Raw genomic sequence first — 15,451 nt, 5'->3', positions numbered from 1 at the left:
AAACTCCTTTACTACTTTAATTTCCTAATCTAATTCCCTCACCATCACCCGACTTAATTAGACTAACCGAATTACAATGTCATCGGCGAACCTCAAAGCTTCTATTTCTTCTCCATGGATTTTAATACCTACTCCGAACTTTTTTTCATTTCTTTTACTGCTTGCTCAATGTACAGATAGAATAGCATCGGGGACAGGCTACAACCCTGTCTCACTCCCTTCCCAACTACTGCTTCCCTTTCATTCCCTACCCCTGCCACCTTCAGAATTTGAAAGAGAGTCCAGTCAACATGGTCAAAAGCTTTCTCTAAGTCTACAAATGCTAGAAACGTAGGTTTACCTTTCCTTAATCTTTCTTCTAAGATAAGTCGTAAGGTCAGTATTGCCTCACGTGTTCCAACATTTCTACGGAATCCAAACTGATCTTCCCCGAGGTCAGCTCCTACCAGTTTTTCCATTCGTCTGTAGAGAATTCGTGTTAGTATTTTGCAGTTGTGACTTATTAAACTGATAGTTCGGTAATTTTCACATCTATCGTCACCTGCTTTCTTTGGAATTGGAATTATTATATTCTTCTTGAAGTCTGAGGGAATTTCGCTTGTCTCATACATCTTCCTCACCAGATGGCAGAGTTTTGTCAGGTCTGGCTGTCCCATGGCTGTCAGTAGTTCTAGTGGAATGTTGTCTACTCCAGGGGCCTTGTTTCTGCTCAGGTCTTTCAGTGTTCTGTCAAACTCTTCACGCAGTATCATATCTCCCATTTCATCTTCATCTACATCCTCTTCCATTTCCATAATATTGTCCTCAAGTACATCGCCCTTGTATAGATTTTCTATATACTCCTTCCACCTTTCTACTTTCCCTTCTTTGCTTAGAACTGGATTTCCATCTGAGCACTTGATATTCATACAAGTGGTTCTCTTTCCTCAAAAGGTCTCTTTAATTTTCCTGTAGGCACTATCTATCTTACCCCTAGTGAGATAAGCCTCTACATCCTTACATTTGTCCTCTAGCCATTCCTGCTTAGCTATTTTGCACTTCCTGTCGATCTCATTTTTGAGACGTTTGTATTCCTTTTTGCCTGCTTCATTTGCTGCATTTTGTATTTTCTTCTTTCATCAATCAAATTCATTATCTCTTCTGTTACACAAGCATTTCTACTAGCCCTCGGCTTTTTACCTACTTGATCCTCTGCTGCTTTCACTATTTCATTCCTCAAAGCTACCCAATCTTCTTCTACTGTATTTCTTTCCCCCATTCCTGTCAATTGTTCTCTTATGCTTTCCCTCAAACTCTGTACAACCTCTGCTTCTTTCAGTTTATCCAGATCCCATCTCCTTAAATTCCCACCTTTTTGCAGTTTATTCAGTTTTAATCTACAGTTCATAGCCAATAGATTGTGGTCAGAGTCCACATCTGCCCCTGGAAATGTCTTACAATTTAAAATCTGGTTCCTAAATCTCTGTCTTACCATTATATAATCTATCTGAAACCTTCTAGTATCTCCAGGGTTTTTTCATGTACACAATCTTCTTTCTTGATTTTTGAACCAAGTGTTAGCTATGATTAAGTTACGCTTTGTGCAAAGTTCTACCAGGCGGCTTCCTCTTTCATTTTTTAGCCCCAATCCATATTCACCTACTATGTTTCCTTCTCTCCCTTTTCCTACTATCGAATTCCAGTCACCTATGACTATTAAATTTTCGTCTCCCTTCACTATCTTAGTAATTTGTTGTATCTCATCATACATTTGATTAAGTTCTTCGTCATCTGCTGAGCTAGTTGGCATATAAACTTGTACTACTGTAGTAGGCGTGGGCTTCGTGTTTATCTTGGCCACAATAATACGTTCACTAAGCTGTTTGTAGTAGTTTACCCGCACTCCTGCTTTTTTCATTCAGTATTAAACCTACTCCTTCATCACACCTATTTGATTTTGTATTTATAACCCTGTATTCACCTGACCAAAAGTCTTGTTCCTCCTGCCACCGAACTTCACTAATTCCCACTATATCTAACTTTAACCTATCCATTTCCCTTTTCAAATTTTCTAACCTACCTGCCCGATTAAGGGATCTGACATTCCACGCTCCGATACTTAACGCCAGTTTTCTGTCTTCAGATAAAGACGTCCTCTTGAGTAGTCCCCGCTCGGAGATCCGAATGGGGGACTATTTTATCCCCGGGATATTTTACCCAAGAGGACGCCATTAACGTTTAATCATATAGTAAAGCTGCATCCACTCGGTAAAAAATTACGACTGTAGTTTCCCCTTGCATTCACCCGTTCGCATTACCAGAACAGCAAGGCCGTTTTGGTTAGTGTTACAAGGCCAGATCAGTCAATCATCCAGACTGTAGCCCCTGCAACTACTGAAAAGGCTGCTGCTCCTCTTCAGGAACCATACGTTTGTCTGGCCTCTCAACAGATACCCCTCCGTTGTGGTTGCACCTACGGTACGGCTATCTGAGGCACGAAAGCCTCCCCACCAACGGCAAGGTCCATGGTTCAAGGGGGGGAGGGGGCAGCCCTAAATATACTGATCATCGATACCATTGGGAATATTTATAAAAGACATCATATTTACGCCAGTGACTGTAACACTTTCTTTACTTCACGATTGCAATTTCAGCCCAAGGCCATTATCAAGTGCAGATTTTTGTGGCTTTAAGCCATGTCAAAATGGACTGACACATTTGTATCTCGTTGTCATTATAAATGTGTCAGCCCATTTTAAGTTGACATGGCTTAAAGCCACAAAAATATATCCGTGATAATGGCCGAAGGCCGAAATTGCAATCGTGAAATAAAGGAAGTGTTACAGCCACTGGCATAAATATGATGCATTTTATTAAGTTCTACATGGCTGTGAATCCCATGTATAAAAAGTTAATCCATTCGGAATACTTCGCGTCAACCGTTCTTGGTTTCAGATCGCCACCAACTCCAGCGACCAAGAAGCAGTGAAACCGTAATTGCCTGACACGCTGAGTTGCTGTGTCGTTGGTATGAACGGATGATTAACTAATAACAGTAACTTTATTTTTATTTAAATACATTATGTAATACAAAAAGCGATCACAAATATTACTAAAGGTTTTGAACGTAACTTTTCTTTTACTAATTGCGTTGTATTACGATTTTCTTAACACCAATAATACCATGTGGGTCATTTTTGATCTATACGCATTTGAACGCAATGTGATATCAATAACATCGGTTTTCAGGCGGTAAATAGTTTCTGGACGTGCCTCGACATTATTCTCTAGATTTTGGCTTATGTTTAACACTTTGGGCCAAAAAAGAGCGTGAAATATGAAGAATTCGGAGCTTGGGCGATACTTTATACCCTCGCTGCTTTCCGTTTTCTATGTATTGGCGACATGCAGACCTATGAAGTGTCACTGGGAAACCGCTCGTACACCGCTGTCTGGGTCACTGCTAATAGTCCCCTTACACGACAACATACGTCAAGGGCGTCGCCTTTGCGGAAGTTTCCTGTCAGCATATCTTTATATGTAAACTGCTGTCCGCTGTAGCAGGACATTAAGCGGAATCAGCGTCAGGTGTGTTAGGAAGTCACCGAGCTGTTCCTCACGATGGCTTCACACAACGAATCGAAGTATGCACACCACACCTTACGTTTACAAGGTGCCAAGTTCAGCACCTTGATATCTGAACAGCCTCCATACTAGCATAAAATTTACGAAGGAAGTAGAAAATGCCAAACAAATACCATTTCTAGGAGTGCTGGTGACAAGGGAGGGTGAAAACCTGGGACACAGAGTGCATCGAAAATCTACGCACGGCCGATACTTGAAGAACTGTCAAATCACCACCCGAGCCAGAAAAGAGGCGTGGTTTATACGTTTGTAACGCCAGCAAGGCGAATATGTGAGCCGCAGTACCTCTGACACGAAATGCAACACCTGGAAAGTGTTCTGAGTAGCAATGGTTCAGACGGCTCTAAGCACTATGGGACTTAACATCTGAGGTCATCAGTCCCCTAGAACTTAGAATTACTTAAACCTAAATAACCTAAGGACATCACACACATGCTTGCCCAAGACAGGATTCGAACCTGCGACCGTAGCAGTCGCGCGGTTCCGGACTGAAGCGCCTAGAACCGCTCGGCCACCGCGGCCGGCTGAGGAGCATTGGCTACTCCACAAATTATATTAGAAGTATAACAAGTCAAACATTCAGCGAAGTGACAAATCGGAAAAAGGAATGCCGGGAACGATCTTTCTGCTATACATTCCTAGAGTGATGGACAGAATCGGCAGCATATTGCGCAAACACGTCGTAAAGACTATAAACCGACAAACCACATCAAACAGTGCCTACGATCGGCAAAGGAGAAAACGGACTCCCTTGAAACGTCGGGAATATACCGCATTCCATGCTCATGTGGGGAAGTTTATGTTGGCATGACTGAACGATCAATCAACACCAGGATCATAGAACATAAGCATCATTGCAGGCTGGTGCAGGTGAAGAAATCGGCCGTGGCAGAGCACGCGCTGTGTGAAGCCGACCACATAGTAAATCCACCCACATGGAAGTTCTGTCTGTAGAGAACAGCTATCACACCCGCTTGTTTAGAGAAGCTATAGAAATACACAAACACGAGAATAGCTTCATCAAGAAAGAAGAAAGCCTCGTGGTAAACGGATCCTCGATTCCCGTGCTGCAGCGAACGACCGTTGCAGGTAGCAAGAGGTGAACCGCACCACAAATTGTCGCGGAGAAGCCCTTGGATGTTAGTGAGCCAGGTGCATACAGTCTGCGGCCGCGAGCTCGGCTCCAGTCCACCACCAGCAATGCCAGCCACTGTTCCTAGCAAAACGTCGACCGAAGAATCCGAGACAGAACCCAACAGGCAGTTTTTCAACACATGTAGATACTGCTTGCGAAATATGTTGCGAATAGAGTTAGCTGCAAAGAAGTAATAAATTTAAACGTCGAGTATGACGGTGAAGTTTTTCACTCATCTCACTGTTTATGACGTCGTATCTCCTGATCTATGTGTCATATACTAATATATTTATGTACGTACATTCAGCATATGTGGATATTGTCTGAAAAATGTGTTGAGAACAGAGAGAGAAGAACAGAACAAATAAATTGAAACATCATGCAATATGCGGCAATTTTCAGTCATCTCAGCGAGTATGGCGTCATGTCTCCTGAACTGTGGTAGGTAATTCTTATCCCCACACAGCCGCACGGAGTGTCCGCGCGGTTTGAGGCGCCATGTACCGGATTGCACGGCCCCTCTCGCCGGAGGTTCGAGTCCTCCCTCGGGCATGGATGTGTGTGTTTTCCGCAGCGTAAGCTTGTTTAAGTATTGTGTAAGTCTAGGGACTGATGACCTCAGCAGTTTGGACCCTTAGAAATTCACACACATTTGAACATCAGTGTAGACATTGGGAATGATAGACTGAAAACGTACGAAGACGAAAATTACTCATATACTTTCAGGACAAAAAAGGGAATGTAATAGGGATTTTGTTAGATTAATAATAGACTAATCCGAAGTCGAATTTTGTCAAGGCAAGCTAGCTCGAAAATTATCTTACTGATGTTTTATTTCATTGAAATTACTTAATACGTCGTATCCTAGTATCGAGGAATTTTGACTTTTTATATCGATTGTGATTACTCAGTTGTTTAATAGCTTTTTTAGAGAAAGTGCCGAGAAATATGTGATCAGTGTTCTCATATCAGGCTCTGTCATTTTAGTTCTTCGAAGCAACCCTCCCATATACCTATCACGTCACTGTGGGTAAGAGGTGGATGCAACTTCCAAAAAATGCTAATAATTATGGAGATAGTTTCTGAAAGTGAAACCAACTGAAAACACTTCAATTACACGAAGCAAGCTGATATAGTTTCTGAAAGTGAAACCAACTGAAAACACTTCAATTACACGAAGCAAGCTGATAAATAAAAAATAAGTAGGCTAATATGAAAAGGTTGATGTCAACCATATTTATGTTGTAGGCGAAAGTGTCTGTCACGTTGCATCAGAAGCAATTTTTATTAACCAAAGAGCCTTCCGTCTGATACAACGGACTGGCTTGCACTTCATTATAAATGAAAAAGATTTAGTAGATGGTAATACAAAGCTACTTAGTATCAATGATAAATGGTACATGGCGTGCTGGTTACAGCGGGCCTATTCCACTCACGGGGCTAGTCCGCCTGAAATGAGGAATGTTGCATCAATGCTTTAGTGTTTAGTATCTTACAGAATCAAGGTCGTTTCGGCTTCAGCGTATGCCGGTATCTTACGTCGCCGCATGTGCTTGGAGTAAGGGTGTTTTCTGTTAAAACATTACCAGGACAGTAGAATAAACCCTATAGGCAAGTGAATTGTGATGGATTATTGCCATAGTTAAAGAGTACAATTTAACAAATTAAGGTGTACGATAAGCAATAAAGTGAAATTTTAAGCTTATTTGGTTCTTTGTATAAGAACACGGGCTACGCCACGTGTGTCTCAACCAATATTGCTGACTTTTACCATACATGTCTGACTTGCTACATCTTTCGAAATGTCTGTATACGAGGCTGTTTCTCTCCATACACTTGAGGCTATTTCCGTGCAGTGAAATTATTAATTTAGTTTATGTTTTACTGTGAAATTCTAGAGAACGCGTTCTCTTGGTCTCTTTTCAGATGGTCCGTACACACAAAAGAAAAGTTCCAAGAGCCTCATGGTCCAAGGAATATATGAAAGAAGCAGAAACAAGTATTATAGGCGGTTCCTCTGGATAAAGTGCCAGCAATGTGCTACATGGTTTCACTAAGCGTGTGGGTGCAAAAAGACGAAAAATGTTTACTTGTGGTAAATGCTTTTGATTTTCATACTGAAATACACTGGGTGGCATAGGCTCTTGACAGGGTGGAATAGCGTATTATGTACATTTCATTATTTACGTCCGTTAATACGTACATTACATGTTTTCGCAATTGCGAAAACGGACAACTGTCAGCTGTAGAATGGAATGAGGAGAATGAAAATTTCTCCCAGACTGGGATTCGAACCTGGATTTCCCGCTTATCTACATCTACATCTATATACATAGTCTGCAATTCACAATACGGTGCGTGGCGGAGGGTACCTCGTACCACAACTAGCATAATCTCTCCCTGTTCCACTCCCAAACAGAACGAGGGAAAAATGGCAACCTATATGCCTCTGTACGAGCTCTAATCTCTCTTATTTTATCTTTGTGGTCTTTCCGCGAAATATAAGTTGGCGGCAGTAAAATTGTATTGCAGTCAGCCTCAAATGCTGGTTCTCTAAATTTCCTCAGTAGCGATTCACGAAAAGAACGCCTGCTTTCCTCCAGAGACTCCCACCCGAGTTCCTGAAGCATTTCCGTAACACTCGCGTGATGATCAAACCTACCAGTAACAAATCTAGCAGCCCGCCTCTGAATTGCTTCTATGTCCTCCCTCAATCCGACCTGACAGGGATCCAAAACGCTCGAGCAGTACACAAGAATAGGTCGTATTAGTGTTTTATAAGCTGTCTCCTTTACAGATGAACCACATCTTCCCAAAATTCTACCAATGAAACGAAGACGACTTTCCGCCTTCCCCTCAACTGCCATTACATGCTTGTCCCACTTCATATCGCTCTGCAATGTTACGCCCAAATATTTAATCGACGTGACTGTGTCAAGCGCTACACTACTAATGGAGTATTCAAACATTACGGGATTCTTTTTCCTATTCATCTGCATTAATTTACATTTATTTGTATTTAGAGTTAGCTGCCATTCTTTACACCAATCACAAATCCTGTCCAAGTCATCTTGTATCCTCCTACAGTCACTCAACGACGACACCTTCCCGTTACACCACAGCATCATCAGCAAACAGCCGCACATTGCTATCCACCCTGTCCAAAAGACCATTTGTGTAGATAGAAAACAACAGCGGACCTACCACACTTCCCTGGGGCACTCGAGACGATACCCTCACCTCCGATGAACACTCACCATCGAGGACAACGTACTGGGTTCTATTACTTATGAAGTCTTCGAGCCACTCACATATTTGGGAACCAATCCCATATGCTCGTACCTTAGCTAAGAGTCTGCAGTGGGGCACCGAGTCAAACGCTTTCCGGAAGTCTAGGAATATGGCATCCGTCTGATACCCTTCATCCATGGTTCGCAAGATATCATGTGAAAAAAGGACGGGTTGCGTATCGCGGCTAGTTGCCACAGTGATTGTTCCTTTGGACATGTGTGCATGACAGATATACAGAATAACACACGCACTGCAATATAATATTTTTATGTGATGTCATATCTGGCTTCTTCATCAGTTTGTTTTAACTTATTGTTTGTGTATAGTAATTTAGGCAAATGCCTAAATTATGCTGGAACGTATTCACAATTAAAATATCAAATTGTATCACACTGCCCCAATTTTAAAAAGTTTCATTTCATTTCACATAGGGCTCGCAGTTGAAATGAGCGGAATAGCGCCGTTGTACCCTAACTCGATAAACCTTTAATCTCCGGTATATTTTCTCATACCGCGACAGGCAACTGGTAGAGGCGTCCTGTCGACATTTTGCACGAGCGTATCAGCCTGTCTCTGAGCTGCGGCCATTGCAGTCAATACCCAGGTGCCCTGTGAAGCCCGGGACGATTGTCCGTGTCGAGCATTGTGTGCGCTCAACTCCAGCCGTCAGCCCCTGACAGTGTTGGCCGACTGCCGGACGGGGCGGGATGTGTTCACACGTCCCCAGCCACGAAAAATAAAAGCTGCGTGTCGCCGGTCCCAGTGAGACCGCAATGTGCGCTGCGAGGGGCGCGCGGCTCTGATTGAAGGGAACACCACACAGCGCGGGCGGCGCTGCGAAAATATGTCACGCACGCACTTCGTTATTTTTTCCACACCTCTGCCCCCCCCCCCCTCTTCCACACAAGCCCTCCTTTTTTTTAAAAAAAAAGAAAACAGCGAGTCACGTTGTTACAGTGCGGTGTGTTGGGGTGAGGTGCGGCTTATAGAGAACAGCTGGAAGCGAGAGGCAACTGTATTTACATTGTCACTTGTGAGACCTCTATCGGTATTTTGTTGGAGTGCACACCGCCACCATAACATGGTAAAAAAAATCTGCTTAGCTTCCGAAACCACATTCCTGGTACACTTTTGATTGCCGGCGTGTTGTGCAGCTACAACGACAACACGACTGGCTGGTTACTTGTCTGGGGGGGGGGGGGGGGGGGGGGAAAGCGACTCTTGGTATGCCGACAATAACTGAGTGTTATTGCGGAACGGAAGTCTACTCTCGGCAGGATGCTACGAACGCAGTTATATGTATCTGACAATCTTTTTCAAATAACGACGCAGTATCTCAATGGAATAGCTACGCATCAACTGGCGATGCGAAAAATTGAATACTTGCTGACAGACGACGAACGGCGGGTATGTGGATACGAAAATATCACGTAACGCTTTTGACTGTGTAAGGTGGTGAACGTGTAAATAAAATCCTTTTAAATGCTGGAATCGTTTGTTCATGGCGAGTACATTGTTCTGGCACTTTGAGAGCCAGTTGTTTGTCTACCACAAGTTTGTCATGCTCTGAACACAACACATCACGGGTATCAAAGGACAACTTTAAAATTCCGTTCAGATAATGTAAGGCCTTTTATTGTACTACGCTGTACCGTGGCTCAGTCTGCTTAAATGGAAAAGAAAGGAAAGAGAAAGCACAAGTTTCTAATAGGTATGGGAACTGGATATAAATCCTGATCTCCATCCCCCCTCTGTCCATCCATCTTCCCCCTCTCTCTGTCCGTTTTCTCCTTCCCATCTCTCTCCAACTCCTCCTTCCTCTCTCTCTCGCCCAACTCCTCAGTCCATTACCACCTCCCTGCTTTCCAACTTCTCCCCTCTCCCTCTCTCCTCCCACTGCTAATTTCGCTGTCCATCTGCTCCATCCAGTTTTCTATATGCATTTCCTCCCAGCCCTCTGTCCTCTTCTCATTGTCTGACCTTGAGCCTTATTGTCAATGCTAATTTAGATTCTGTAGTAGTATGCTATTTATAACCAATAAGCCATAAATACAGATTTCCAGTTTGCTAAGAACGTCTCACTGTTACAGATATAAACTGCCAGAAAAAAATCGAAACACACAGAAGGAATTGTGCTACATATGAAGGGCTTATTCCAATAGTGGTACAAGTCCATTACCTCCACTTTTCTGCCTATAATGCTTCTGAAATTAATGATCCAAACAAACAGAAGGAAAGGTTTATCTCTAGCAACAAGCCATATACTTGAATGTTTCTGGTATCTCAACTGCAGATTATTTAGCGCTCATTTAACTTGAGGCCTCTGTGTCTCACAATGAACGAAAATGAACTTGTACCGCTATTGAAATACGCCCTTCATATATGAAAGACAGTATGTGCGTTTCTACTTCTGAATGATGATGTCTATTCAAATATCGCGCAAATCGCGTAACTGCGGTAGTAGCGCCACAATGGGGATGCAGATCATGTCTGGTTTAAATACACGGTCGTGAGCATTAATTAACTTTGAGATTGGACATGGTGATGTGGCCAAGAAAGCGTTTAAGGCGATAAAAACGCCCTTACCAACAATTTACTGTATTTGAACGATGTCGTGTAATAGGGCTATTAGAAGCTGGACGTTCCTTCATGGATACTGCAGAAACACTTGTCAGTTGATTGACGGCAGTTGTGGTCACAAGAATGAACAGTCGCAAAAAGACTGGACTCGGGACGCCCACGTGACGATACCGAGATGGAAGACCATCGTTTGGCGTACGGCTCTGGCACATCGCATTGCATCTGCAGCAGAAATTTGATCAGCAGTTGTCACTACAGTACACAAGGAACTGTTACAAATCGGTTACGTCAAGGACAGCCCGAGACAGAAGCCCTGTTGCGTGCATTCAGGTGACCCCAACGACTGCCGTCTGCGACTTCAGTCGTGTCAAGCGAGAGCCCATTGGAGGGCATGGTGGAGGTCTGTTGTGTGCTTTAATGAAAGCTAGTTCTGCCTCCGTGCCAGTCATGACCGTGTGTTGGTTAGAAAGAGGTCAGTTGTGGACCTGCAACCAACCTGCCAGCGCATTAGGCACACGGGACCTACACCGGGATTTAAGGTCTGGGGTGTGATTTTGTATGATAGCAGGAGCACTCTCATGGTTTTCCCACACACTGTGACTGCAAATTTATACGTCTGTTTGGTGATTCGACCTATTGTGCTGCCATTTACGAAATTCATCCAAGCTGGTGTTTTCCAACTGAATAATCCTGGCCCGGATATCGCTCTAGTAACCCAACATGCTGTACAGGTTGTCGACGTGTTGCCTTGACCTGCTCGATTACCAGATCTGCCTCCCAGTCGAGCACCTATGGGACACCATTGAACGACGACTCCAGCGTCCTTCACAAGCAGCATTAACCGTCCCTGCATTGCCTGACCAAGTGCAACAGGCATGGAACTCCATCCTAAAAACTGACATGCGGACTCTATACCATACAATGCATGCACGTTTGCTTGCTTGCATTCAACATTCTGGCTATAACACCGGTTATTAATGTACCAGCATTTCACATTTGCAATGGCTTATCTTACATTAAACCGTGATCTTGCAGTGTTAAATCAGTTAAATATTTTACTTAGACAAATGTATTTCAGAAAATTTCATTACTCTAAAAGAAGCAGTTTTTGATGTTGAATTTATTTCCCGTCTGTGTGTTTTTGTATTAAAAGTATGTAGTCACTATGTGTCTAAAATTAAAGTTAGTCGGAGATATTTTTGGTAATAATGTCTTCTCTTTATATCAGGTGTCCAAAAACACGCGCATATTGCAATTTAACATAATGTCAAAATTTCAAAGCAATCATTCAATAACTTTGAGATAAAGAATTTTAAACAAACCAACATTTACATTTTCAGAACGTCTTCTCTTTTGTTACAAGTATATCACATATATACCAGATGGTGTTACAGTAGGTATATAAAAACACGTGAATATACAAATGCCAAATTGTGTCAAAATCTGAAAGCAAGCCGCAAAGAACTTTCAGAGATTCGAAATTCTGAAAAACGAACATCTACATTTGTACTTACACTGAAGCGCCAAAGAAACTGGTACAGACATGCTTATTCAAATACAGAGATATGTGAACAGGCAGAATACGGCGCTGGGGTGGGCAACGTCTGTATAAGACAACAAGTGTCTGGCGCAGTTTTTAGATCGGTTACCAGTGCTACAATGACAGGTTACCAAGATTTAAGCGCGTATCAAAATGGTTTTATAGTCGGCGCACGAGCGTTGGCACACAGCATCTCCGAGGTAGCGATGAAATGGTGATTTTCGCATACGACCATTTCAAGAATGTACCGTATACAGCAGGAATCTCGTAAAACATCAAATATCCGACAACTCCACGGCAGGAAAAAGATCCTACAAGGACGGGACCAACGACGACTGAAGAGAATCGTCCAACGTGACAGAAGTGCAGCCCTTCCGCAAACTGCTGCAGATTTTAATGCTGGGCCATCAACGTCAGCGTGCGAACCATTCAACAAAACGTCATCGATGTGGGCTTTCGAAGTCGAACTTCCCTGATGACTGCACGACAGAAAGCTTTACGCTTCGCCTATGCCCGTCAACACCGCCATTGCACTGTTGATGACTGGAAACTTGTTGCCTGGTCGGACGCGCCTCGTTTCAAATTGTATCGAGCGGACGGACATGTGCATGTATGGAGACAACCTCATGAAACCATGGACCCTGCATGTCAGCAGGGGACTGTTGAAGCTGGTGGAGACTCTGTAATGGTGTGGGGTGTGTGCAGTTGGAGTGATAAGGGATCCCTGATACGTCTGACACTTAACATGTGCGTAAGCATCCAGTCTGATCGTCTGCAACCATTCATGCCCATTATGCATTTTGGCGGACTCGGGCAATTCCAGCAGGATAATGCGACACTCCACACGACCAGAATTGCTATAGAGTGGCTCCTTGTACACTCTTCTGAGTTTAAACACTTTCGCTGACCACCAGACTCCCTAGACATGAACGTTATTGAGCTTAAGTGGGATGAATTGCAACGTTTCAGAAGAGATCTCCACCCCCTCGTACTCTTACGGATTTATGGACAGCCCTGCAGGATTCAGGGCTCCAGTTCCCTCCAGTATTACTTCAGACATTAGTCGAGTCTATGCCATGTAGTGTTGCGGCACTTGTGCATGCTCGCCAGGGCCCTACGTGATATTAGGCAGGTGTACCAGTTTCTTTGGTACTTCAGTGTATATTGGAACTGTAAATGTTCCTTATCCCAAACCTCCGAGAGTTTTTGACCGAATGCACCGAAATTTTGACACAACATTGCAATGGAATACGTGTTTCTTTCTATACATACCTATATATGGCATACATAACTTCTTATAAATTTAATAACAGAGAAACGGACGCCCCTGGTAGCTGAATGGTCAGCGCGACGGAATGTCTTACCTAACGGTCCGGGTTCGATTCCCGGCTGGGTCGGAGATTTTCTCATTTCATCCCCGCTGACAAGCAAGTCGCCAAAGTGGCGTCAACTCGAAGGACTTGCACCAGGCGAACGGTCTGCCAGACGGGAGGCCCTAGCCACACGGCATTTCCATTTATAGAGAACTATGTCCTAATGGATTCATTATGCTCGGACAAGTTTTTGTAAAACATGTCTTAAGATGGTCATTATAGACCGAAACTGGTAATCTGTCGACAGAAAGTTTGTGACCATAGACGTAAAGTAAAGGAAATTTATTCTGTATTCGGATCACTGTTTTATTATCGAGAATGTCGAAGCTAAATCAATAGAATAGCATTATGTAGGTTTTCAGACCTTCCCGGCGGGTTTGTTGCAAATTCACTTACTGGGTTTGCCGTCTGGTCATAATGTGCAAATCCCACAATATTTCGTCGAAACAACTGTTCGGCGTCTTCAGGTGATGTTAGATGCCCTTTGTCACTGTTACAAGGCAAGGACTTCGCAAGAGCTACCGAGCATTTAGAAGGGTCGCTTGCTGAGGGGTTTGAATCACGAAGGACACGTTCCATCGATGCTGCATTCCTTCAGCAAATAGGGGTACTGTAATACCCAAGGCTGCCGAGCCTCCTTCGGTTGCCGAGCGTTTCTAGGTGCTTCAGTCCGGAACGGCGCGAGTCACCGAGCTCCAGATGCGGTGTCGGAGGTGTCGTCTTTTTACTGCGACATCCGTATAATGCACTGAGTCAAGAGGTTTGCTTGATTATTGTTGAAATCTGGTTTCGCAGGACGGAGCGGATCAGGTAGTGGAAAGGGGGCAAGGTCAATTACTATTAGTCATACAAGAACACACAACTTTATTTCTCGAACGAATGCACAGTTTTCTCTTTAAAAGAACAGTCAATTCACGGCTGAGGGATCGAGTAACTTCTCCAGAAAAAGTTTAAATGATTTATTTTAGAACACCAGGGTTTAGAGTAACGGCTGAAGGCCTTACTTAAGTAAAATTGCAATATCTTGTCGGTTAATGGTCGAAATAATATTTCAGATAAACTAAGGAAATTCTTTAGAAGCCAAGCATTTACAATTTTCGGCTAAAGGCCATACTAAGGAAAATTCAGATAAATTCTTCGGCTGAAAGCCTAATAAAAATTATTTTACATAATAAAAGAGAGGCTTTAAAGATAAGCTTTTACACAGCACAACAAAAACATCTTAAGAAAACTTGAAGTATCTTGTCGGCTGAAGGCCCAAACAGTTACCCAACAATAATTGAAGAGCACTTTAAGATAAACATTTGCAGAATACGACTGAATTCCGTTTCAAGAATTCAAGATAATTAAAGTGAAACCTTACAGACAAGGATTTACATATTAAAGCCACACATTCTGAAACAAACATGGCTAAAGGCCTAAATTCAGAATGTCAGCCAAGCGTAACACTAAATAATCGGGTGCCAACACGACCTAGAGACGGATGAAGAACCAACCAACAGCCTAATCACTTCCATCAGTTCCCTTCCACCCGACACACTCGCTGCTCTTTTCCAGCCGACCGACTGACTACTCCAGTACGCAGACAGCATTCATCTGCTCAGTGCTACACACGGTTCGACGTAAACACGCTTGCACAAGAACTCGACTAATCATAAAAGCAAATACTGTGGGACAACAAGGACGAATCAATTCTACGCACAGAGAGTTTCCACAAGCGGTCGGCGACCACATACACGTTTTCCGATGAGACGACCAACCGAACGACCAACCCAGGTCGTTCCCTCTGAAGTTACGTGTGTCGGCAACGGGCGGGCGAGTCTTGGCTGTCCGAAGCTGACTGCAGCTCCAACCCGACTCAACTCGATGTCCGTTCGGAACTCGGAGACACGGCGACCCGGGCACACT

This window comes from Schistocerca cancellata, chromosome 7 (genome assembly GCF_023864275.1).
Source record: "Schistocerca cancellata isolate TAMUIC-IGC-003103 chromosome 7, iqSchCanc2.1, whole genome shotgun sequence".
NCBI classification, from domain to species: Eukaryota; Metazoa; Arthropoda; class Insecta; order Orthoptera; family Acrididae; genus Schistocerca; species Schistocerca cancellata.
The sequence above is the reverse complement of the archived record's forward strand: the minus strand, read 5'-3'. Positions refer to the sequence as shown.